Source organism: Gopherus flavomarginatus, chromosome 3 (genome assembly GCF_025201925.1).
Source record: "Gopherus flavomarginatus isolate rGopFla2 chromosome 3, rGopFla2.mat.asm, whole genome shotgun sequence".
Taxonomy (NCBI): Eukaryota; Metazoa; Chordata; order Testudines; family Testudinidae; genus Gopherus; species Gopherus flavomarginatus.
In genome coordinates, this window is record NC_066619.1 from 123785063 (window position 1) to 123812007 (window position 26945).

At 40.1% G+C, this 26945-nt stretch overlaps 1 pseudogene; it reads right to left on the reverse strand.

Moving 5' to 3' along the window:
* Positions 1-2107: 2107 nt before the first annotated feature.
* LOC127047339 (enoyl-CoA hydratase, mitochondrial-like) overlaps positions 2108-26945 on the reverse strand; it is an 85830-nt pseudogene continuing 60992 nt past the window's right edge.

The following is a 26945-nucleotide window of genomic DNA, read 5'->3' on the forward strand; positions in this document are numbered from 1 at the left end:
AGGGATTCAAGAGCGTGAAGGGAGATAGAGCAAAAAAGGACCAAGGAAAGAAGCTAGAGCTATATCATTTTCCACCCACTACACACACTGACCCTTTCTGGACAGTGTCCTTTCAGAACCCAGGTTAAGATGACGTTACTGCAGTAAGGTTGCTAGGGTGAAGGAAAACTAAATGGTCTGAACATGAATGGAAATCTTGCAAAAGGGTAATACTAGTACATATTTATGGTTAGGGCAATCTCATAGTTAATCTCAAAATAGCACCAGGAAGAGTGTTTTAAAGAAAGGGGGAAAAGATTCTTTTCCCTACCAAGTCAATTGTTAGATGAAGGTGAGAAAGGTCTTCTGGGTGCTTTCCCTGGCATGTCTCACCTTGTCCAGGGGCAGTTAATAGGCAATGGAGTTTGGTTAAAAGGGAACTCAAACACAACATGTCTTAAAGAGTCACAGTATACTGCCCAATTGCATGGGGACTATTGGACTTCTGCATTGCCACATAATCAGAGTTAGGGATGTAGATAGCTAGCTGAAGGTGTCTTTACAGTTAGGATGAAAAATCAGTTGAGAATTTGAATTTTATTACTGCTAACTTCAGGATCATAACCTACACACAAATGTGCCAAGCAGCTGTGGTGACAGTTTTCCAGTCTATGTACCTGTAATGGGGTACCAAGGAGACTCCACATATGGGGTCACTCAAGAAAAGGTAAGTTACAAAACTTCTCTTTCAGTGGAGTTGTTTTGCAGTCATCCAAGACCAGGCAGGAAAGAGTTAAAAGGCCAGGCAGTTCAGCCAATCAACACTCATCAGCCAAGCTGGATGGACCTGTCCTTTAAACTAGACTGGGAGCATGGTAAAGGCAGATATGGATAGTGACTTTAGGTCAGGAGGAGAATGTGCTGGTTCAGACTAAGAATGGGTTTCCTCAGGCTGACTGGCTTTTGCAGTGTGGAGAAGGGAAACATTTTCAGTTTTGACCAGCTTTTCCATTACAAATACAAAGTAAAGTCCAATTTTATTATGAGCCCCTGTGATTCCCCCCCCCGCCCCATCATATCTGGTATTCTTTTTATATTGTCTTCTTACTGCCTTAGCTTTTGCAGCATGTCACGGAGTCCCCGGGCGATGCTCTAGACTTGCTCCCCACAAAGCCAGTCAGGACTCTGGGGAGCCTCCTCTCCCTTGGAGCAGACTGTCTTCAGGGCAAGTAGCTCACATGGCTCCACCTTCCTGGGTCTGACCTTGGAGCATTCAGCAAATGCCCCTCCATGCGCTTCCTGCAACAAATCCGCCCAGGCGGGGTCCTGGGGAAGCCAGGGGGTCCTGCACACACACACCCATTTCGCAGTCAGACATGACTCTTAGCGAGCCAGTAAAAGATGGAAGGTTTATTAGATGGAAGGAACATGGTTGTTGCCAGGAGACCAAGCGTTGGCCATTTATGCACACTGGAGACTTAAGAAATGCATAGGGGAAACTGAGGCACCTACACAGTATTCAGAGGAAACATTAAGAACGGTCCCACTTCATCACACAGCAAAGTGATCATATGAGAATTGTTTTTTGTTTGCTTTTTAAAAAATAAAATAAAGCTTCCAGCCCTCATGGTTAAGGAGAAAAGTTTGAAAAATGTGAATCTTCAAAGCTCAGAATTCTGAAGACAAAAATTTTAAAAAATGTATTTGATTTAAAAAACATAATTTTATGGGGGCTTCCCCATAACTTTTGAATGAGTGTTGTTAGAAATAGTGAGTCTTAATACATTTTAATTTGAATAATGATGCTGTCAGTAATTAAACATGCTAGAGTCTGTGATGTTAACATTTCAGGATATGGCCTGCAAGGAATTAATAATAGGTTAGAAGGCGTGTAAAGCTGTACCATTGGGTAGGAAGGTATTTTCCATCTCAGATCCTGAACTCCTCACATTCAGAGCCCTTATATTAACTATATAGAAATGGCTTTTAGGCACAATTTTTTTGTTAATGTATAGATGTCAACTACTTAGACTCCTTCTAGTGGTCTTAGTCTAGTTCACAGCAGCAGCAGAAAAGAGGTTAGGTTTCTTTGGCCTGAGTCTCTTCTTCCTTGCGTTAATTGGAGCTACTAATGATGTATATTAATGTAAGCAACAGGAGAACTGGACTTCTGAACTGTGCTGATGGCTTCTTCTAGCAGTTTCTCCATGGGGTAGATTTTGCTGACCAGGCCTGCTTCTTTGGCTTCCTGAGCAGAGATCCTGTCTCCTTTGAGGACCATTTCCATTGCCAGGGACTTGCCCACTGCTCTCATGAGTCTCTGAGTCCTGCCATCTCCTAGAATGGTTCCCAACAAGATTTCAGGTTGCCCAGACTGTGCTTTCTTGCCAGCAAAAATCTCACATTACACATCATGGACTGCTCACAGCCACCGCCCAGAGCATATCCATATATAGCTGCTATGACCGGCTTCCTGTCCAGAGAGACTCTGTTCCAGTGTTGTCAAGGTTCCTTCCCCACTCTGAACTTAAGGGTACACATGCGGGGATCTGCATGGACACTTCCAAGTTTAATTACCAGCTTAGATCTGGTATCGCTGCCACCATTCCCAAGCACTCCCTTCCCTGGGTAGCCTTGAGAAACTTCCCCAGTTCCCTGGTGAACACAGATCCAAACCCCTTGGATCTTAAAACAAGGAGAAATTAACCACTCCCCTTCCTTTCTACCACCAACTCCTGGTGGATTCAGAGCCAACCCCCTTGGATCTAAAAAAACAAGGAAAAATCAATCAGGTATTAAGAAAAAGGCTTTTAATTAAAGAAAAGAAAGGTAAAAGAAAACCCTGTGGGAGAGATTAGCATACCAGCTACTCTCACAGACAACAGATTCAAAACACAGAGGATGTTCTCCTGGGCAAAAACTTTAATACACACAAGAATACCCAAAACTGATAATTCCCTTAATGGTACCAAGACAAGTTACAAAGGAAATAAATATAAACCTATTTATCCCTTTCTAAAACTTACTACTCTGATAAGAGGCTGGTTCCTTGATCTTTTCCACTCTGGCTGAAACTGAAACTCTAAACAAAGGAAAACTTCCCTCCTTCCTTTTGAAACATCTTGTTCCCCCATTGGTTCCTCTGGTCAGGTGTCAGCTAGGCTAGGTGAACTTCTTAACCCTTTACAGGTAAAAGAGGCATTAACCCTTAACTATCTGTTTATGACAAGGAAGGAAATTGCCACTGTAACATTCCTGGAAGGTTCTGGTCTGCATCTCCTTTATATCTACTCCAGCTGCAAAGGCTTTCTCGGTGCCGGTGATTACGATGGCTCCCACATGTGGGTCCTTCTTGAAGGAGTCCAGGGCCTGGTTCATCTCATTCATCAGGCCATCGCAGAGGGCATTCAAGGACTTGGGGTGGTTCAGCTGGATCACGCTTCATCCCCTGCTTCTTCACCGTGAGGTACTGGAACTGAGTGCCTGCTGAGCAGAGCTAAGCTGGGGCTTGCAGCAATAGGTGGGCTGAGGCCCAGGCCGGGTGGAGCAGTGCGCAGAGTGGGACAGCCATGGCGGAGCTAAGCCATTGGCTCTGGGTCATTCTTGCTAGGCAGATTAAGTACTCCACATCCAGAAGCTTCTGGAATTGAGTGTGGATGGTAGAATTGGGTCTGCTTCAATAGGTTCCCTGGTGTTGGGGTCAGACTCCGTGAGGGGCAGCAGGCAGGGCAGCTGCTTTGCAGGGGGCCATGTGCCCTGTGTGAGTTGGGAGAAGCTGAGCCAGGAGCAGGAAGCAGCCTGGTGTCCCTAACTCTGAAGCATTTTGCAGCAGGTTAGTGATATTGTTACTCTCCAATGGGAAGCCTGGGCAATGCTAATTATAGCCAGGGGACATTGGGAGGAAAAAATAACCACCTCTATTTTAATTGTAGGCTTTGAATGTTTTGATTTTAGTCAAACTGTTCTAGTTATATTGTCTCAACTAGTCTGATTCACTAACTTTTCTTTAAATGTAATAACTGCATGGATTCCAACTGAAGGTGCCTACAAGCCAGGGGAGGGAAGATATTGTTTTAGACTCAGCAGACTGTATAGATTTGGTGATCAAAGACTCTAACTGAGACTTAGGTGAACAAAATCTAAGCTTTGGGGAACTTCCAGTTTCTTCTCTCTATATTTCTATGAAGACTGAACTGTTCAGATTTTTATTTGTTTTTTATTTATGTCTAACTGAAGTTAATGTCTGTAAATTATAAAATAGCCATGTCATGCTGTAAAAATTAGATTATTATTTGTTTCTTTGTCATAATATTTGATAAAGTTATTTAATTAAATTCATTTCTTTAGTTCCTTTTGGGACTTGAATGTGGGGAGGTTGACCCTGTACAATCCTTGCCCAAAATCCTTAGAGATTGAACTCTGGATCTCCAGCTACTTTCTATGGGAGTTGGTGGGTTTTTTTTTTTTAAGGTAGTGGAGATGGGAAATGAAGTCAACTCTAACCCACCCAAAGGTTACATATGTGTCACAAACAAGCTAGGATTTTAGCAAAAAGGACATGGTGTTTAAAATATTAATTTGAATCCAATACCTAAAGTGTATAGTTTATACCAGGGTGGATAAAAATCAATATTTTTTTTAAATATAGAAAAATCAGATTTTTTTATTTAAATCAGATTTTTTTTGGAAAAAAATGCTTTTTGAAGAGAGAACCTATGTAAAGATAGTTTTAATTAAGACACAGTTAATAAGCTCAAAGATGTCTCATACTATAGAATTAAAATTTATAATCCTTATTCCATGATGAGATAATATATTCATGTAATGTTTCAGAAAAAATTTGTAAATGGGTTCCAATGGTTCATGGATTAGGGACCCAATTTTATGAGGTTCTAGGGACATCTGTATAGATTATTTAGGTTAATCTTTCTATAGAGCTCAGTCTAGAAGATACCATCAGAGATGCTTAGTTTTGTAGTTCTCAAACTGTGGATTTGTGTCTCCAGAGATAACATGCTTGTTAACAGCAAAAAATGTTTTTAAATAAATGATATATAGATGTGAGAAATAACAGACCTCAATCCCTCTGCAAATTTGTATACACAGAGTCAATCCCTTACCTCTCTCTAAAAGTGCAAAGTTTCAAAAAGTTCAATGAAGAGAAGATTGTTGGGGGCAAAATAGAATGGACAAGGAGAAGAAGTCTGTAGATAAATGTGAGAAGGAAGGGACAGGCAGTAGAAACAAAAGTGAAACTCTTTGAGCAGCATAAGCTGGAAGGCTTGAGGTCTTTCTGAGCGTAGCCTTCATTGATTTGAGTCCTACCATACCATTGTCTCACTAGAAGAGAAAACTTATAGTGGCAGCCGGCCATAAAAGAGACTCAGTTTGGGAATATTTTAATGAAGTTCCTTTAGCTGTGGGTAAGACAGGCATGTGTGCAAAATGCAAACAGTGCAACAAAGAAGTACAAGGCCTGGTTACCCAAATGAAACAACATCATGAGAAATGTTCCTTCTCAGGAGGAAGCTGCGTTGTAGATGACGAAGGAACATGTCTGAACATGCAGGATCTTCAGGCTGGTAAACTTCTTTATTTCATACTTCTTTCTTAAGTACTGCCTGTCTTCCTTCTGGACTATTCCTGAATTCTCATGTTTGAGCAAAAAACATAGTTGTTACTCTATGGTACTATCATTTTAAATGCACTTGTGATTAAAAAATAAATAGCTGAAATAGGCAGATCTTCCTTTTACAATTCACCTTTAAAGTAGTACTGAGTGTCAGTGAATGCAATGAGTAATACTACGTGAGCAGTATGGTAATAATAATTAAATAACTGCATTGATTTATTTTGTTTAGGAGACTCCATCCTTAACATATAGGATTCTGAAGACTATCCATCTTCAAGATCACCATATTTTCTAGAGTTTCAGAGCTATCTGCCAATGATACTGTTTCAGTCACATCATGTATATCACATAGTCACAATATATCCTCCTATAGCAAAAAGGAAGAAAAAATCTCCACCCAGAAACAACCATAGATATATTTGTGATAAGAACCAGCAGATTACAAAAGAGGTAATTGATGAAAAAATTTCCTGGTTTGTTTATGCAACAAATTCTCCTTTCCGTATGATTGAGAACCCCCACTTCATTAACATGGTTCAGTCATTGAGACCAGGATACAGTCCACACAACAGAGCAGATGTCACAGGCCAATTGCTGGATAAAGTTTGTGAAAGAGAAAGTGAGCAGTGTGCAAAAGGTCTAGAGGGTGAAATTGTTAAGCTGAGTCATAATGGGTGGAGCAATGTCCGCAATGATCCTGTTGTATGTGCTTGTGTGACAACAGAAGAAGGGAATGTCTTCCTTACAGAAACAATTGATACATCAGGATATGCGCACACACAGTAGAATACTTACAAGTAGCAGCAGTAAAAGCTATAACAAACTGAAAAAAAATTCAAATGTCTAGTACACAGCTGGTCACAGACAATGCTGCAAATGTATCCAAGATGAGAAGAAATTTAGAAGAGAGTCCCAAGCTAATAACATATGGTTGCCGTGCTCATTTGATGCACCTCCTAGCCAAAGACTGCAGTGTTCCAGAAATAAAGGCTAATGTTGTTGAAACTGCAAAATACTTCCGTAACAATGACTTTGCAGTAGCTGCTCTGCAAGCTAACTCTCCTACAAGACGTGCGATGGAACTCAGTAGTGGACTGTTTTTGAGCACTATATCAACAACTGGCCTAATCTGATGACAGTTTGTGAACAAAATCTTGAAAAAATAGATGGCACTGTCACAGCCAAAGTTCTCAACATTGGGCTTAAAACAAATGTTGAACACATGCTGAGTACAGTGAAGCCTATTTCTGTAGCCTGGAACAAAATGCAGGGAAATAGCTGTTTTATTGCCGATGCTGTTGAAATTTGGATGGAACTGAGTGAGAACTTAAAGAGAAATATGCAATGACGGAGTTAAATTATAAGCATTACAAAAATGAATGGGACAAGCACTATCTCCAGCTCATTTTCTTGCAAATATTCTCAATACTCAGTACCAGGGTCAAACCTTAACTGCTGAAGAAGAGGAGTTGGCTATGACATGGACACCCAGCAATCATTCCTCCATAGTGCCAACTATAATAAACTTCAGAGCTAAGGGTGAACCGTTCAAGAAATATATGTTTGCTGATGATGTAAAGAAAGTCACACCAGTGAACTGGTGGAAGTCACTTAAGCACTTGGATTCAGAGACTGTTGAAGTGATGATCTCACTTTTAACAGCAGTAGCTTCTTCTGCCCGTGTAGAAAGAATATTTTCTTCCTTTGGACTAATTCATTCCAAACCAAGAAATGTTTGGGACCTGAAAAAGCAGGAAAGCTTGTTTTTCTTTTCCAGATTATAAACAAACAGGAAAATGAAGGTGAAGATGACTGAGTTAGTTGCAGAAGCCAATATTTTAAGTTTCTCATGTTGACCTGGCTGATAGTCAATTTAATTTTTTTTTAAATATTTAATTTACCTATTTTAGTTAAAAACAATTTTAACAAAAACAAACCTGATTTTAAAAATCTTGAATGTTTAACTAAATTCAAAATTTCATATACTTGTTTTGTTAAAATATTATATGTTGAAGAAAAAAATCCAATACATAACATTCTTGTATTAGTTAAATAAAACAATTTAAATGTTTGACTGGTGATATTCTCCTCCTAATACAGCATGGCAAGAAAATCCTCCAAATATTAATGATTAACCTGTTGAATGGGAGATAGTTCACCTCCCAATGACTTCATAAATATCTTCTTCAATTACCTTTCTTAAATGAAATAACCAAACAATTATTCATTTTCTGATATAGCTGTAAAACTAATCTGAAAAGTGTTAAAGTGATTTTATTTGAAAAATGTATAGTGCGTACCTTCTAAAAATGAAACCTACATCTAAGTTGTGAAGAATTTGTATTCAACAAGAATGCACTTTTATGTAGAAATCCATAATCAAATTGAGTCTTTCTGACTAGTGATTTAAATCAGATTGACCCTGGTTTACATCCACTGAAAAGTACTTCTTACTGGTGTGGGATTCTCTTGCCTAGGTCTGTGGATTGGATTCTCAGCTGGAGTAACTTGGCATAGCTCTACTGACTTCAGTGGAGTTGTACCCGTTTATATCACCTGAGGATCTGGCCCTGTCCACCAATGTACCTTAGGCATGATTTTGTGCACACTCTAAGAGAGACTGTGGCTCTCCAAGCTATAGGCCGTATACTCCCCTCAACACACGGAGGCCACTGTCACTGATGTGATGGAGTTTTACTATTAATCAAGCTCTGGAGAAAATCCAAAATTTACAAGAAAACCCCGTCTTTGTTGCATACTTATCTCTCATACTTAGGATCCTTATACCTGCTTCCTCCCTTCTACACGAGTTCAAGGCCTAGGCAAAATCCAGCACTCTGGGTGTGACACACCAGTCAGGTGAGCAGCTTGTTGAAAAGTGCCATATGTGGTTATTAACAACATAGTGGGAAATGGTTGTTTCCAGCCCTGTTAAGAGTGAAAGGAAAGGGGAGGAAATGTTCCAGCCAGGAGCTGGCAAGGAGGAGGCGAAGGTGCCAGGAAGTTCTGTGTCAGTTGATGATCCATGTGTGTGAGGCAGAGATGGGGACAGGCCCTGGGACAGAAGCCAAGTACCAGGGAGAATGAGTAGCTCCCAGCACAAGGGGTAGAGAGAATCTCTGACTGGGTGATGATACTTCCCTCTACCCTAGTGTTTCTCAAACTGGGGTCACCGCTTGTGTGGGGAAAGCCCCTGGCGGGCCAGGCCGGTTTGTTCACCTGCCCCGTCTGCAGGTCTGGCTGATCGCGGCTTCCACTGGGTGTGGACCGCCGCTGTGGGCCAATGGGAGCTGCTGCAAGCGGCGACCAGTACGTCCCTCAGCCCGTGCCGCTTCCAGCAGCTCCCATTGGCCCAGAGCGGCAAACCGAGGCCAGTGGGAGCTGTGATCGGCCGGATCTGCGGACAGGGCAGATAAACAAACCAGCCTGGCCCGCCAGGGGATTTCCCTACACAAGCCGCAACCCCAGTTTGAGAAACACAGCTCTCCCCTGCTGTGACACAGGCTCTAGCTGATAGACGGTGTTTTGTGGGAGGAGCAGGAGAGGGGGTCTCTCTTCAGTTTGGTAGCTGGGCACAGAGAAGCATTTGGCCAGTGAGAGGCAGCTAGAGGTTGTCTTTCCATTGGAGGCTGCCTCCTCCCCCTACAGAGTTCAGCAGCTCTGTGGGAATAATGCGGCTCCCTTGATAGGCTACCTCCTCCGCCTCCCACCAGGCTTGGGAAGGCCCTTTCTTGCAGCTGGTGAGAGATGGGGAGGAGATGGGGGATCCAATTCTGTTAATGAAAGACAGGCTTCCCCCCTCCCAGTCCTCTGATTGTAGCTGGAGTCTTCCATTTGTCCTTCTTCTCTCTCCGCCACCCGCCAGCTTTCTGGCAGAATCTTAGTTTTAATCTTCTGTGCTTCTGGCTGGCAGCTGCATTCCAGCAGCCACAAAAGCATCTCCTAGCTCACTGGAGAGCAGTGCTCTCCACAGGAAAACAGGGCAGGTGGCTGCAAAGGAAAGTGAATCTTTTGTGATGAAGAGCAGCCTAACAAGTACTGGAGGGGGAAATTGTTCTTGTGTGCTGGGGAGGTGGAGCATGATCTCTAGGAAGAGGGAGAACATTGATTTATTCTGAGAGGGAGGGGCTTGCTATTTGGTCAAGAGGATTGATTCCATAGGCAGGAATCTGACTACTGTGAGAGAGGTGTTGAATTTTGTGAGGCAAAGACCGGAAAAAAAAAAAAAAGAGCAAACTGACTGTAGCTTAAGGTACGTGAATTGTAGGCATGGCATGTGAGGGGAGTTGTGGCTTGGCTTGGGAGAGCCATTAAGTAATTCAAAACAAGTCTCTTCCCTGAAGGGCTGCGTATCTAAAAGTTTGTTTCAGCTTGCAGAAGAAGAGACCTCTAAGTAGGCAGGCACATGACAGTGGGGAAAACGCCAAAGACTGACATGGGGGAGATAGCAGCAAACTTGCAAATATTAAGGCTTATGCTTTAAGATGGGCCAATGTAGGTAGGTGGGCTTCCCCCTCTGGACATCAGTAGTTTGTCATGAGGAAGCAGGCACCTACAACTCCCACTTCGGAGGATGAGGAGCTCGCTGGGAGGCTGCTCTGACCATCCCACTGAGAGCTTCTTTATTTTGCAGGATGTGACACTCTGTCCTCTCACCTTGTGGAGCTCCTCAGGGTAGATGGGGATTCCTGCCATCAGCTACAGAAAGCAGAGAAGCTTCTTTGTTGTGCAGAGATCCATGGCAATGGGTACTTCAGCCTGGTCCCAGCTAGGAGGCAGAACCAGACCTGTTAGACACTGGCAGCAGGGGAAAGCCCTACCTCTCTGAAGTGCCTGCCGGTTCCATTCTGCCAACACAGCAGCAGGTCGGCACAATCAGACTGCCCTGCTGTTTGAGCTCTTTTTGAGGAAAATCCCAAAGTAGTATTCCAAATTTCTGTCTCACAACTCAGCTAATATTTTGGCTTTCCAGTTCCTAGCCATTTCTCAGGGCTGGGTTCTGCTTTTTTGTGGGAGGGGGTTGGCATCCTTGAGGAGTTTTTTAGCACAGTTCTGCATCCCTTTATCAAATGCTGCGGTGGCTGTTGTCCATGAAAACTTCAGGGAGAAAGGTAGGGTCAGGGAGTGTCTCTTCGGACAGCTGGGCCTTTGCTATTGGAAGAATGTGGCTTGCCCCTCAGTAGTCTGGAATAGGCAAGGATTGCTAAGGCATACTCCCCAGGCCAGAAAAAGAGGCAGGCAGGATTGAAAAAGCCAGTACAGTACCCAGTTGCACCCACTTTCCTTTCTCCATATGGAGAGTGATAAAACAGAAGGGCAGCGTGCCAAATGGAAGATCGTGTCTAAGGGCTTGTCTACACAGAGAGGTAATGCGCTCTATGGGAGTATGATTTCTAGAGAGCACCAACATGCTGAGCATTAATTGGTCTGTAGACCCTGCTGGTGAGCACTAAAGGTTCTGTAATTTGCTTTAATATACCGCTGTTTCAACCAGCCTTAATTAAAATGCACCAGCACCGTCTACACGGACAAATAATGCACATGTTGTGCTTTACAAATCATACCCCCATAGAGTGCATTACCCCACCATGCACACAAGCCCACATCAGCAGCCACCACTCCAAAAAATATTAATTTTGGAAGAAGTGTCAATAGCTTGTTCATTTTTTAAAACACTTTCTATTCGGTTCTACCAGTGACAGACTGGTCTGGTTCTCTTCCAAAACTCCAATCACACTGAAATACTCAATCTTATTGAATTTGTGACATTACTGTTTGAAAGAAGGAAAGCAACAGAAATCAGTGGAAGAACTTGAATAAAGTTTAGTGACCTTTCCACTAGAGATCCTGTAATAATCAGTGTAACCCACACCTCCACCAATAGCTAGTGCTATATCTTTACATTGTGTTGAAATTGTGCGGCTGTATCTGAATGGGGTGCAGAAAGTTTTAGACCTGCTGGAGGTATTACTTACAGTGTTCAATAAATCCTTTGATTTCTATAAGAAAGCACTACACTATTAATGAACAGACACTTTCTTCAGCAGCTGCTGAGGGAAGGAGAGGACTCGAAAGGTGCACATTTGTCACTGGGTATTGCAGTATTTTTGTTTTTCAGCTGGTTCTTACTGTTGGTTACTATGGTTTAACCAAAAGAAGAGCCCATGTTTCTGCTCTTTCCCAATGACCTGGGTTTCCATGTTGAGAGGTTCTCAACTGCAAGAGAGAGCAGTGGAACTTTTAATGGAAGTCTACTGGAATTTCCACCAGGGATATTAAAAGGATGAGAAGTGATTTTCCCCCCACCCCCCTTTCTGACTGCATAGCACAGCTACTCCTCTGGAGGAAAAAGGCATGTTCCCACTGCCCGCTGATGGCACTCTTTCCTGGTTGTGTTGCTCAGCAACTCAGCAGGCGGCTTCCCTTCTTGCTGCTGAGTTCTCCAGATGGTCAGGAAGAGATAATTACCCTCCAGCACAGCAAAGCTCATTCTTTTGGCAGAGCTATAGAAGACCATCCTACCGCCTTCCAGAGCTCTGCATTTTGGCAAGAGAAGTGGGCACCTTTTGTGACAATCAGAAGCAGTTCGAGGTGATGAAGGCAGGCTCTTTATTAACTCCTAAATCCCCTTTCCTGTGCTTTACCTTTGAGAAACCCATTTTTCTTCTTTCTTTAATTTTCTATTTCTTTCCTGCTCAATTCACACTTTTGTGCCTCTTCTCCCAAAATCTCATTCTTTTGTTTTAGTGTATTCCACTTCAGATCCCTGTGCCTCTTAAATTGACTCATCCTCCTTCATATATATTGGAATTCATATTTATACCCAAGAATTATGTTTACAAGCACTTTCAAAGGGAAAGTTAAAATGGGAGATATAGATTCAGATTAGATCTTTAGGGGAAGGTACATAAGAATGGCCATACTGGGTCAGACCAAAGGTCCATCTAGCCCAGTGTCCTGTCTATCAACAGTGGCCAATGCCAGGTGCCCCAGAAGGAATGAACAGAACTGTTACCATCATTTGGTCCATCCTCTGTTGCCCATTCCCAGCTTCTGGCAAACAGAGGCTAGGGACACCATCCCTGCCCATCCTGGCTAATAGCCATTGATGGACTTATCCTGAATGAATTTATCTACTTCTTTTTTGAACCCTGTTATGGTCTTGGCTTTCACAACATCCTCTAGCAAGGTGTTCTACAGGTCGACTGTGAGTTGTGTGGGGAAAAAAATGCTTCCTTTTGTTTGTTTTAAATCTGTTGCCTATTAATGTGTTGATTTTGGGTTCTATCTAGGGGGATTGGAAATGGGACTGGAGTCAGTATGAGAATTTTTTATTTTAAGTAGCTGATTCATCTTACAAAGTCTCTGTATTTGCATACCTGATTGTTCAAAGGTCCATATTTATTTAAGCACTGAACATTCCAAAAGTAGTAAGAGTCATTTACTGTCAAAGAAGATAACTGAATACAAGTAAGTTGGAATTTTTGTTAATTTTTTTGTTTGTAATATACTTTTTCCAAGAACTTGTCAGAAGACTTTAAAAATGAGAGAATAAAAAGAATTCCAAGTTTTGTTAAATCACCTTTTTGTTAAATGCCACATTCAAATCACCTTGTATTTTGCCAAAATATTCTTGTGGCAGAGGATAATGCATGAAAAATTTAATTTAGATTGGTCTAATATTGACTAACTTATTTGAATATAGAGTGATCATAATGGGCTTGTAATATGAAAACTGGTAACAGACCCTGACTTTTAAAGTCTGTGCGTTCCTTAATCTCTGGAGGAATTCTGAAACCAAAGAATTTTTTTTTCCCCAAACTGGGCAAGTCTGACATCTTTTATAAACCTTATTTGATATGTTAGAGTTAGTGGCGGACCTGGCATGTCCATAACATGCTGACTGTACATTGTTACTTTAAAAATTAATGTTTTAAAATATGATGATCGGTGTCTTCAAAGTGCCAAAAAGCACTAGAGCCTGCCAAAATCTAATGAACAAACCCAATCTGAATTTTCTATATTTCACCTTTGATGAGAGAGATGTGACAATCATGGCAGCATAAGAATTTCCCATACAGGAAAAACACTGAAAATATTCTATTTTTTTATATTTTTAAATTAGCTTGGCCAAACTTGACACCACCTTGCATGTCAGTTTTTAATTTGAAAGGAACCTTTTCAGAGGATTTGAAAGGAGTAATATTTCTACTCACAGTGGAAATGATGTTACAATCTTAACTGCAGCATCTACTGCCCCTCTGTGATATGTGAGATGATAAATGTGAGATGATATTGCAGATATAAACACAGATATAAATACTTTTATGAAATCACCTAAATAGATCTTTCAAATGAGGCAAACCATATAAATCAGATACCAATATATTAATTTTTATATACAAATAGCTTTCGCTGTCCTAATACTATTTTTTACATGCAGTATAAAAATCAGAGAAAAATCTTGGTGAGAAAAATCATATTTACATTATTATTCCCTAATACTTCTCAGGATAGGTATTGACACATTTGAAGAAAAGTGTCTATTCAATTTTTTAAATTTGGTTAGGTATTTTTTCATTCACATGGTATTACTACAGTATAAGGACTATCGGTCACTAGGAGCCCAAGTTAAGCAAAGTCTTGAACTTTTGAAAAACATTATCAAAAGACTAATTTTTTCCTTCATAAAACAGCCCAAATTTATTAGCATTTTGTATAGCCCAAGACAAAGGACTCAGGACTGTACCCATACAGTAAATTCTGCTTTATAGAGTACTTAAAAAAAAAAAAAAAAGCTAATATTACAACACAATATAGTTTTGGAGCTTCTATATTTTACTACCTAACTATCAAAAAGATGATGATGCAGCATCTATCAGCAGTTACAGAAACAACAGGGAAAGCTTTCTAATTACATTATTCTAAAAATATGTTAAAATTATACATTTACTTAACCATTTTATTTTCTTCTGCAGGTCTCCAGATTACAACTTTGTAAGTGTGTGTCATAAAGGACTCTTAGTTAGACATTAAGGTAGAAAGCCTTATTTGTTACTCCAGTTATGATTTTTATATTTAATTTCTGTCCAGGTGTAGTTCCTGGGTTGGGGTGAAACAACTGGCTGGAAAAGCAGGAAGGACTTTCCCACTCCCTAAGTCTGCTTTAATTTGGTGGTTCTCCCTCAAACTGATCTCAGGTATCAGGTTTATGGCTTTCCCCTCTGAATTTGGTCCTGGACTCTGCAGGAACTAGTGGACATCTTTTAAAAAAGGAAAAAGGAGAATCCGGGGAACTACTGATCGGTCAGCCTCACCTCAGCCCCTGGAAAAATCATGGAGGAGGTCCTTAAGGGATCCATTTTGAAGCACTTGGAGGAGAGGAGGATGATCAGGAGCAGTCAACATGGATTCACCAAAGGTAAGTCATGCTTGACCAACCTGATTGCCTTCTATGATGAGAGTACTGGCTCTGTGGATATGGGGAAAGTGGTTGACGTGATTTGATACAGTCTTCCACAGTATTCTTGCCAGCAAGTTAAAGAAGTATAGATTGGAGGAATGGACTATAAGGTAGATAGAAAGCTGGCTGGATCATCAGGCTCAACAGGTAGTGATCAACAGCTCGATGTCTAGTTGGCAGCCAGTATCAAGCGGAGTGCCCCAGGGGCCTGTCCTGAGGCAAGTTTTGTTCAACACCTTCATTAATGATCTGGATGATGGAATGGATTGCGCCCTCGGCAAATACACAGATGACACTAAGCTGTGGGAAGAGGTAGATACGCTGGAAGGTAGGGATAGGGTCCTGAGTGACCTAGACAAATTGGAGGATTAGGCCAAAAGAAATCTAATGAGGTTCAACAAGGACAAATGCAGAGTCCTGCACTTAGGAAGGAAGAATCCCTTGCACTGCTACAGGCTGGGGACTGAGAAAAGGACCTGTGGATTACAGTGGCCAAGAAGCTGGATATTAGTTAACAGTGTGCCCTTGTTGCCAGTATGAAAGTAGAATGAATTATATAGTAAGAATAGAAAGGATTAAAGAAATGTTGTCTGTACCTTTAAACAAAGTTGTTGGAATGTTGCAACCAGGTGTCAGAAATACAGACATTAACATAGAACAATTGCACCGTTTAAGGGCAATTGGTGAAGCATTAGCCTTAGATCGATAACAGTTAGTAAGGAAATAGGATATGCATGCTGTGCCCCAGGTGAATTTTACTGTTTTGATTTCTTTGTCCCTTTGTCTAATTCCCGCTCTTTTATCTGTATAAATAAGACTGTTTTGGGCCTTGCATGGCCACTCACATATTCTGAATGTTATTGGCGGAGCGCTGCGCTAATAAACAGAGTGGTCTGACAAATTGTGAGTCCTGATTCTAACTTTGACACCAGGAAGGCTAATGGCATATTGGGCTGCATCAGTAGGAACATTGCCAGCAGATCGAGGGAAGTGATTATTCCTCTCTATTTGGCACTGGTGAGGTTACATCTGGAATACAGTGTCCAGTTTTGGGCCCCCTGCCACAGAAAGGATGTGAACAAATTGGAGAGAGTCCGGTGGAGGGCAACGAAAATGATCAGGGGCTGGGGCACGTGATTTATGAGGAGAGGTTGAGGGAACTGGGCCTATTTAGTCTGCAGAAGAGAAGAGTGAGGGGGGATTTGATAGCAGACTCTCAACTACCTGAAGGGGGGGGGTTCCAAAGAGGATGCAGCTCAGCTTTTCTCAGTGGTGACAGATGACAGAACAAGAAACAATGGTCTCAGGTTGCAGTGTGAGAGGTCTAGGTTGGATATTAGGAAACACTGTTTCACTAGGAGGGTGGTGAATCGCTGGAATGAGTTACCTTGGGAAGTGGTGGAATCTCCACCCTTAGATGTTTTTAAGGCCCGGCTTGACAAAGCCCTGGCTGGGATGATTTAGTTGTGGTTGGGACTGCTTTGGGCAGCAAGTTGGACTAGATGACCTCCTGAGGGGTCTTCCAATCCTAATCTTCTATGATTCTGTGACACCCACAGATGTCCTATACACACCTTTGAAGGAAGAGAGATGCTTTTGCTTGACCAATGAGTAATTCTGCCTCTCACTAAAGTACTGAGTTGTCAGTTGTCAGTTTCTGCTGAGAACCTTTAACTGCCAGCATAGGCTTTCACCCAAAATATTCTTCTGTAGTTACATACTATTTTGTCCAGCTGCTGGACTTTCATTTGTTCCTTTCAACCTCCTCAGTCTGTTTCCTTCTTCTTGAAGTGCTTCTCTCTGTTGCCATAAACAAGTTCTTTTCTTTATCCCCGCTCCCACAAAACATTATATTACTCAAAACAGATAATGATCTTCTAACAAGACTTACTTTTCTGGGAAATGTTCTTTTATTTAAGAACATTCTGCACAGTACATTATTTTTGAAGGACAAAAATACACAGCAAAATTATCTTTAATTCTGACAAAAATGTTTTAAAATTTATTTCACTAGTGTTAGGTATATGTGCCTATGTTGTATGACAAATCAGGATTGCTACACTGAGAAAATTCAGATTGGATGGATTATGACAGTGAGGATGTAGGAGATTTAATTTGTAGGTCAGATTAGCAGACCTAACCAGGGTCAGCAGTGAACAGTTATTATCTTCAGTACCATAATCTACAATGGGTGTATTAGGCATACAGAAAAAGAAAAGAATGAAAAATAAAATGGTGATCTAAATCCAGCTCTTTGTGTCCACATCACAATGACCACTGTCATCTTTGGGGTCAGTTTCAGATTAGTCAAAGACATTGAGCATGACAGCTCAGCTGCCTTCTCACTCTTGAAAATGGTTCCTTCACGTCAGGGTGGGGGAAATTTGCCCTGGCCATGTGTTAAGCTGTTCTCTGGGTCTCTATGGTTTATCTGTTCTTTGAATAATTGAGAAGTTCAGTATGCTGGATTGTCCCTCAACACCTTTGAACAGTGCTAAAAAACAGAGAAATAGACCAAGAGAGAAAAGCAAGCAGGGAATATAGTAAAACTTTTCTTTCAACAAAAAGAAGCAATTTCATTATATCAAAAAAGATGAGTTTATTCACTAAAAATATAACAACTCCATTACCAGCCTCTCATATGCGATCCCCACCACAGTACAGTAGTGCAACTCTAATGGTACCATTCCATTCAGAAAAATATTCTCTGATTTTTTTGTTGCAAACCTATATAATGGTAAAGCCGATTCCAGTTCTAAATAAAAGGACCCAAGTATGTGAGTAGCATAAATAATATTCCTGATAAATGAGAACAGCTGAGCCAAGAACATGTTGCTTTGCTGACAGTCTGCTCTTTCAGCTTTCAAGGTTTTACAGAAAATTACTATATTTTGTAGGATGGAATGTCCTGGCTTGATATCCTGGCTTGATATCCTGGCTTCAGTATAAACTATTCCTTTATGTCATCCCTTTCTAAATAGACGTGCTTATTGGGTATGCATGTATAACCGTTTAAAGTTCATGATTCAGTTAATTGCTTGCTAATGGGACATTGCTTCTAGTTGTGCTTGACCTAAAATTGCACCTTAAAATCAGGCACTTGTAAATTGGAGGAGACTTCAGCTAATAGATTTAACCTAGAAAATGTGTTACAATTTAAAAAGCAGGATGAGTCTGAGGGTTTGTTGGGGTGACATTTCTGTTTCCATTGCTGTACACTTCCCAAGCTAGAGTTCATCAGCCAATAACTAATTCATAATGCCGGTCAAAAGTTACTCAGAACAAAATAACCTTCTGTCTTTTCAAATGACAAAAACAAGTTAACAATTCCTTCCCAGTTCTACTTTTAGAGTAGCAGAGGCACTTAGTCTTTAGAAATACAATATAAGAACTACTTTTTCAAGATTAAAATATGAATAGACAGAAAACTTCCAGCTGTTTCAAAAGCAGGAAACTTACAAGTATTGGAAAAAGTCACTTATACACTGAATTTTTATTATGTTTAGGGACAATATATATTAACTACCAGATTTGTAAAATGTTTCATGTATAAAAAACTGAGACATTGGTTTATTGAAAGAATAAACTTTTGATGAGGTAAACACATACAGCAAAATACTTGCCCCCACTTCACACAAAGCCAGGAAATGCCAAAGTTAAGCAGATTTAACTCTGTCCTCCTTGATATATCTATTACATGCACAATCTTTTTTCTGTTCTCTTTTGTTGTATCTTTAAACTGGGCATTACAGTCATGCAACTATAATGTTCTCTCAGTTTAGTTTTTTGTATGGAATTTCTGAGGTTTATGTTTTTTAATTGAGAAAGATAGAAAAAAAGGAGCTTCACTCTTCAGGACTTGAAAGCTTTTCTGACTTTCAAAAATAGTAATGATTGGTGGAACTATTTGTTTAGACATTACTGGAATGCCCTGTTCTGTGAACTGTAGAAGATCCATGGGGGTAAGCTGCTGTCTTGCAAAATGTAGGTGCTATGAAGCTCAGAAGGTGCATCAGAGTAGAGAATCCCCTCAGACGCACCTTCCAAAGCCTGTAAGAGCCCTCATTCTATCTGCCAACTTAAAGCATTATACTTTTTGCTATGTGGCTCAGTTAGAGAGGCAATGGATTATTTTTTCTCTTATACCATCCACTGTTGTTATTGCTTCTGCCTTTTAGCTTCCTAGCAGCACATGCATGCCCCAAAATCTTAGTTGCGTACTTCAGGAAAAAAAATATCTAGAGTGCAATCTCAGTATGCTGTTTTCAAAGGCTCATAACTGAGTCAGTTCAAAACCAACTTTTTCTGGTATAAGCAAAGGCACTTCTTCAAAGTGAAAGCAATTTCATGCCAAAATTAACCTTTCAGTCCCCTGCTAATTTGGCTATAGAGCTGTTGATAAAATCAATCCATCATCGTCATCATGGGAAGGCTGTACTTCTCTTTGCTCTTCTCCCATGTGTAAAATGGTTAAAATACTTTCTTCCAAATATATATGAATTTCACAAGCATATATATATATGACGATGATGGATTGATTATATATATATAAAAAAATATGATTGCAAATGGGGGTTAGAATGGAAACCATTATACAACCTGATCTCAAAACTCACTGTTGCTATAGTTTTTTTTTTAATTTCAAATAGAGTTAAATCTTAATCATCCCAGTATGTATTATTTTGGAGTTACTGCCTCAGGATCTATCAAGGACAATGAAACAAGCTGAGATTGGAGGAGTTGTCATGAAAATGTAGCAGCTCCGTCATAAAATGTACTCATCCACTCTAAACAAGATGGCGATAATGAAAAACCTAGTCATAGTTTACTGGTTGTTTAAAAAAAAAATTACTTGCCCCAGGCAAGTAGAACTTTGCAAGGCAATTGAATTTTATTTATTTAATTGTTCTTTCAGGCTGCACAAATTAATTGCAGCACAAAGGTTTTTAGCTAAAGAACAGAATGAGTAATAGAACAGCTCATTTATTTTGCAGCAAAGTGTACACTCTTTCTTGTCTCTTACTCAGAAGCTTTATTTTTCATTCCATGAAAGCAGTATCTCTCTCTCTCTCTCTCTCTCTCTCTCTCTCTTTTTTAAATTGACTAAAATAGAGGTTTTATCGCTTGGGCAGATACATACCTCCTGAGCTCATTATTAAGACAATTTTTAACAAAGTAATTAGAAGGTCAAGTAGCAATGATACTGCCGTCTCCACTAAACTGCAGTGTAGAGGATAAAATGAAGGCATGAAAATGGTGAAGTGTATTATTATTTTTTTAAATTCAGGGCTGCTGCAGTTGACTGTGTAACTCCCAAGGCCCAAGATGAAGGACACGAGAGGCAGAAATAAATGTTTCTAATTGTTAGATACGTTCTCCAAATTCACCGCATTTGCAGTGAATCAGGTTCACTGAACTCTTTTAGTTCAGTGCAATAATGTCTGTCATAAAACAACAAATGAATTCATACCTGTGCTTCTTTGCTGTATATGCTAGAAAAGAACGGAAGAGTTACTCTTAGCTTGGAAACATCTCCTTGCTAGGATCAGCTGAGCCAAATCTTGGGGAATGCATTTGGAGTTAGGAGAAATATAGCAACTTAACAGAGCATTTTTTTACATCTAATTTTTATACAGTCACTTGTCATGGCATCTGCGGCATGGTCATTTGTTGCCATGTTCACTACAGACATGCAGTTTGGATGTGTCCAAAATCTTGAGTATACCTAAAATTCAGGCAGCTTAAATTCAGGGAGGAGAATCAAAGACGAACACTGTGAAGTGTTATTTGAAATGACATACACATTGATGGTGAGAAAGGAAGATGGAGTCTCTGTCTTCAACTCCTTGGAGATTATTTGAACCAAGTGGCTTCTACATTTGCATGGCCAACTTTATGCACTAAGTGCTTTGGGCACCCCAAAACTCACGTGTTTATAAGCAGCTGTTTTAAGTGAAAAGGCACAATCATGTAGAATTTATTCGTCTAGGTGAACACTCTTTCACTGGAGTAATTTCAGTAGGATTATTTACATGAGTAAGTGCTGACCAGCGTGAGCATGGGTTGCAAAACTGGGTACAAAAAAACCCAAATTCTGTCTTGATCCACCATGCACATTGGTAGAAGTACATTTTGCTCCTCCATCCCCTATCTCTTGTGATCCTTTGAGCCTTACTCATCAGGGTTCCCTCTTCAGAGGATGTTTTGGAGAAAAGATAGGCAAAGACTGAGGAAATGGCCAGAAAGTTCACAATTTTTTTTGCTTCACTGGCCAAAAAGCCTCACAGGGAAGCATTGTAGAAGCCAGTGATGTCACTGCACCATCCAGGGCACAGAAGTGGTTGTGAAGATGTCCTGGGGCTCTGTATTTAGGAAAAGAATGGAAAATTCTGTACTGAGGAATCCTAGGAGAAAGCCTGGTTACTCTAGCTTGGGTTGATGCTTTAGCCCAAATTGGCTAACTATATGTTATCTAATTCCTAGATTTTCTTGCATAAATGCAGTCTGTATGAGTGAATACAATTTCTGGGTCTTCATTTTGTGACACTTTTGATGAACATAGTCTGAGATTCTGTTTTTTTTTTGCCTGGTTTCAGGTTTCACTTTGAATCTTTAGTGAGCATTGCAAGAGTGGCTTCTGGATGCAGTCTCATAACATTAATCTTGTCAAGTTTTTACAGAGTGAAATCAAGCTATATTTGAATTATTGACCTTATATTATTTGACCTTATAAATTATTGACCTTATAAATCTACAGATTTATATTGATTTAGCTTTCTATAAAATAGTAGACTGATTATTTTTTCTCCAGTGTCAATTCTCCTTCTCTCCCTCCTGATAGGGAAATAGAAAAGATTGGCCTAGTAATTTTTTGTACTGATTGTTTTGGTGGTTGGTTTTCATTGTATTTATTTTAAAATAGAAAATGAGTCATGTCTCAGGAATGGCTGGATAGATATGGGAAGATAGGTTACATTTTTAACCAGGATTGGAAATGGAAACCTTAGGGCAAGATTTTTTTTGATTGCACAAGGGCATATGAGGGGAGAATGCCCCTATGTGAGCTGTTTGGTCATTGTATCTAATCACAGATGTGTAAAGGGTGCTGCACATCTGCTCATGAAAATTGCCTCTGGAATAGCTGGGTGGGGTGTGAGCAGAGCCTCAAATCTGTCTGCCACTGAGTGGAACTCGGGTGCACAGGCAGGGCAGTAATTTGTTTATAATGTGGACCAGTAGCAAATTATTTGTCCATGGGAATAAGGAAGGGACTGTTGTTCCCCAAGCCACAATTCCTATCTGGGATACTTATGGAACAGGGCAGCCATGTGCTGCACCTTATTATGGGCTGTGTCAATCTTGCCCTTAATTTCCCTTCCATGCAGAGGACCTCTGTACCACTTGGTCAATATGTGAGTGAATTTGTCAGTTCTTATTTATTTGCTTTTTTCAATTAATGAGCACCTGAGTGTTACTAAATAACAGCCATCTTCTCTGTTCTCAAATGCGGTGCTCATTCATGGTGCTCAGGTAAGTTTGAAATATGATCTATAAAATGACTGGATCACTATACAAATGGTAATATTTTCAGCCATGTCAGCTGAAGATGGGGATAGAAGGAAAACATATCTCAGGCTTTGGAACGTAGGCTAATCGTCTAAGTGGGTCAGGAAAAAATCGCCCTCCTCTAAGCATTGCACAAATAGGTCGATCATAGAGAGGTTTGTATGTGCTGAGCTGCCATCCTCTGAAGCATCAGGTTTTGGTCTCTCTCTGTAGCCAGGATACCAGATTAGATGATCAGATACAGTGTGGCAAATCTTATCTTAATTGGTTTCCAATATTCACACCGTTAGTGACTGAAGAAAACAGTGTAGTTACTTCTGTCCGTTTGACTTACCATGAAAAAAATAGGAGTCTGAACTTCAAAATAATGCATTTCATATAATAGTTTCCTGCATGTGTCTGTGTACTCATTAAGCCTGACCTGCAATAAATTGAAACACAATTAGTTTTATGCTAAAATGTCTTTGAACCAATGCCGGAAATATAGTATTAGTTATGCCCAATATTTTCATGAACTTCCCACACTATTCCTGCTTAAATAATGAAAAAAGGGTGGGGAGGGAAGCTAACTTGTTCTGTTGTATCTCCATGTAAGCCAAAGAATTACATTAGAAATTTACTGGGTCCATTAATGTTAACAAAATCTTTTGCAAAGTTATTCTTTGAAAAGACAAATCTCAGCTTTAAATAATTGATCACAAGAGTTTGTGCTGAACATGACAATCTCACAAAACTTTCTCTTACATCTTACTCAACATGGAAATCATTTTGCCACCCAGCAGAAAATGTGTTCATGTACTCCAAAGTAGTATCTATTTTGCATGGCCTTTTGAACATGTTTCTGACAGCAAGTCCTCAAAAGGAATTAGTAGTGTTAGAAGGGCTATGAAGTTTGACCAAGCTGAAAAAAGCATTGGACTCCCATACACTTTCCTATCACCCCTTCCTCCTTCCTATTAGTCATTCTCGGTAGTGTAGTAATTTCATGTACTAAAGAACTACCGCTATGGAGCACTCAAATCAAACCACATACATTGACCTATTTAAAATTGTTACAATCCAAATGTGCAGCAACAGAATCTAAATCAAACTTTACATGGTCAAGGAGTTAGGATATAGATATTCAAGCCTGTCTGGCCTATACTTTAAGAATTTAGATGTATTCTCATCACATAGGTAAATTAGAGAGATATAAAAGAGAGAATCAAAATCATTGCCTAAGGGCCTTCTCTCACTGTGACAATCTAAGGTCCTGTTTAGTCACTTTGAAATAAGGCAGTCTGGGGCTGTTAGGAAGGTGATCCGATCTATCACCTCCAGAGAAAGGAAAGCGCCTAGAGCATGTAAAAGGAAATTGAGTTTAATAGATTTCTGTCTGGTAAGAACTCACTTATAAATAGACACAGCTGGAAAACCCTTATGTCTGTATAGCTGTAGTTGTGAAATCCTCACTTCTGTATTGTTTTGTATGTTTATTTGCATGGTCTCTGTCTGGTTCTGTGATTGTTTGTCTGCTATATGGGTGTAAACTAATTAAGGTGGTGGGATATAATTGGTTAGCTAATAATGTTATTATATGTTAGGATTGGTTAGGTAAATTTTAGTAGAATTATTGGTTAAGGTATAGATAAGAATAAGACTATATAAATTAGGGGCAAACAGGAAGTAAGTTGGGATTCAAAAATAAGGAAAAAGGAACTTAGATTTAAGCTTGCTGGAAGTTCAACCCAATAAACATCGAATTGTTTGCACTTTCGGACTTCGGGTATAGTTGCTCTGTGTTTATGCGAGAAGGACCAGGGAAGTGTGAGAGTGAAGGAATTAGCTTTCTAACATCCAGCTGTCCCAACTGCTAGACAACCCACTAAGAGCTATTGCCAGTTGAAGTAGGCTAGAGCAGCTTCCAACCTATCTAACCTACATCAGGGATCAGGCCACGGTGGAGGTGAACGGCAAATTAAGGGGCTGTAATCGGCTCTCTCCATCACCCTTTCTATGACCAGAAGCAGCAATATAGAATCTGGGTAGTGACTACAGACCCATCGTCTCAAAAGTCTTCCTAGCCTGCAGAAAATAAGTTATTTCGCGATAGAAACTCAATAGGATTTGCTCTGCACAACAAACTGAATGTAATGCTTCAAAAGTATAGTAGTCTTCTGTAGGTAGCTGTTTAAATACATACAGGTGATCATATGTAGTCTGTAAAGATGATTTCAAAGTACACATAGGCAAAATAACAGTATAGTGAAAGAATACACATGGACACTGGATGAGTTTCACCAGTTATAGGACTAAACAGAAAAGGGGGTTTGGGAGAGATCTGATAGAGCTACAGCTAACAGGCCTGATTCTCAATCACCCATAATCTCAAATATGGCAGATACTCTATAGCATCAACAGTAGCTTGTCCTCCAGTTTGAATTACGGAATTCACTTCAGTGAATTCTGGTGCAAGGCAGTGTCTGGGTAAATTTATCCTATTATTTATCTTAAACAATTAAAAAATAAAAGGACTTGAGGGGAAAGGTGGCCAGTTGGGGTAGTGTACAGATCTTCTGTCTTCCTTCAGATTGGAAAGTGATGGGAGAGAAACGGGAGTAAGAACATGATAGACAGAGCAGCAAGAGACCTGGAAACAATTCTGACATATAGAAATCCAGGATTCTGGAGTCAAGGAGGAGAAAGTGATTGAATGTGGGGCTGTGCACAATAAAAGATGCAGTCCCTTTGACAGAGTATGGATTAACTCCAAAGCAAGAGATCGTTCACCCTCCTACTATGGTGAAATGGAATGAAATTATTTTCCTATTGCTTTAGTGTTTCTAAGTCTCTTCAGTCTATTTCTACTGAATATCTTTCAGCAGGTTTTGTCAGAGCAAGTAATAGCTGAAGGTTAATGTCACTGATTGTATATATGATCACAGATTTTTTTTTTCTTCCTATAAGAAATATCTTCTCAGAGATAACCCAAAATGCCGTAGTTGACAATGGCTTCTGTGAACAACATTTGGGATATGGTCCTTTTGCCTGTGAATAAACAACTGTCCCTGAACAGTTCAGTTTCTTCAGTGCCACATAAAAATATCAATTTATTGTGGGTAAGTGCCATAAAACTCCTCTTAGCTGGTGAAATTCAGAGTTTCTAAGTCCAGGAACTAATTTATTGCAGTTTTTGAATTTCATATTTATTGGGGAGTCCATAGCTGCTGAGAGATTCAATTTGGAAGCATCTTTTTACCCCAGAATATAGCATCCCTCTCTGCCATTCAATTTTTAGTTTCTCCTTCCACTCCTTTCCATTTTTTATGTTCTTCTTCTATCCCATTTTCCAGCTGTATATCAAGGAACCTTGGTCTCTCCTTTGTTTTTTTCTGGGTACCTATCAATAGAATTGCATTTGTGAGTGGTGATACTATTTCTTAGTAAGCACCAGATGGTGTTTACTATCTTCTCTCTTCCCCTGTTTTTTCCTGTTCCTCTCTCTATCTTCAGTTGCTGCCCTCTTTCCTTTCTTCTCCCACCCTGCCAGCTGTCAAACCTCTTGTTACTGGTACAGTCGAACAGGAAGCCATATCACTCACTAACCAAGAGCCTCCAACCACTATAGCAACAGATAACATGCCCCTTACAGCAGCAAGATTTAGAAAATTAGTTTCCTTCCTAAGGAAGGAAAATGAGAGCTGACCTCCAGGGAGGGAGGAAGAGGTTTCTCCCTCCCTGGAGATTTAGAGTCTTGTCAGGGATGGAAAAAGTGGATGACATTGCAACCTGCAATGATTTAGTAGTCACAGCAATGCAGCAGCAGAAAGAAAATTAAAAGCCAGTGCTAGCTTAATAATTAATAATATTCACAACAAATGTAACTCTTGTTTTGGTAAGCAAATTGTTTGCAACCCAATCCTGATTTCCCACCTCCCTCAAATGTATTTATTACTTGAATAGTGTAGGCAGATAGCATTTAGACTATATACTGCTCATAATTCCCCCGCCCCCATTATTTGCCCTTCCTGCAGTGTGATTGATTGCTTAAGTCATGATACTGTTTATGAACGCTGATCTGATGACTGGAAAGTTTCAAGCCAGACATTAATGACAAGTGAAAAAATGCAGCTCCCAGTTGGAGCTTCAAATGAATAATTGGTTTTGATGAAAAATGTGAATTTACAGGATTTGTGAATATTTTCACGAATATCCAGCAACTGTCTGTATCTTTGTGAATAAAGAGTGACTTGTTCTTATTTAAAGCAAACCAAGCTTGGCAAAAATAGAAAATATCTGAGTCTTGTGTGCAATTCTCCTGTTGAC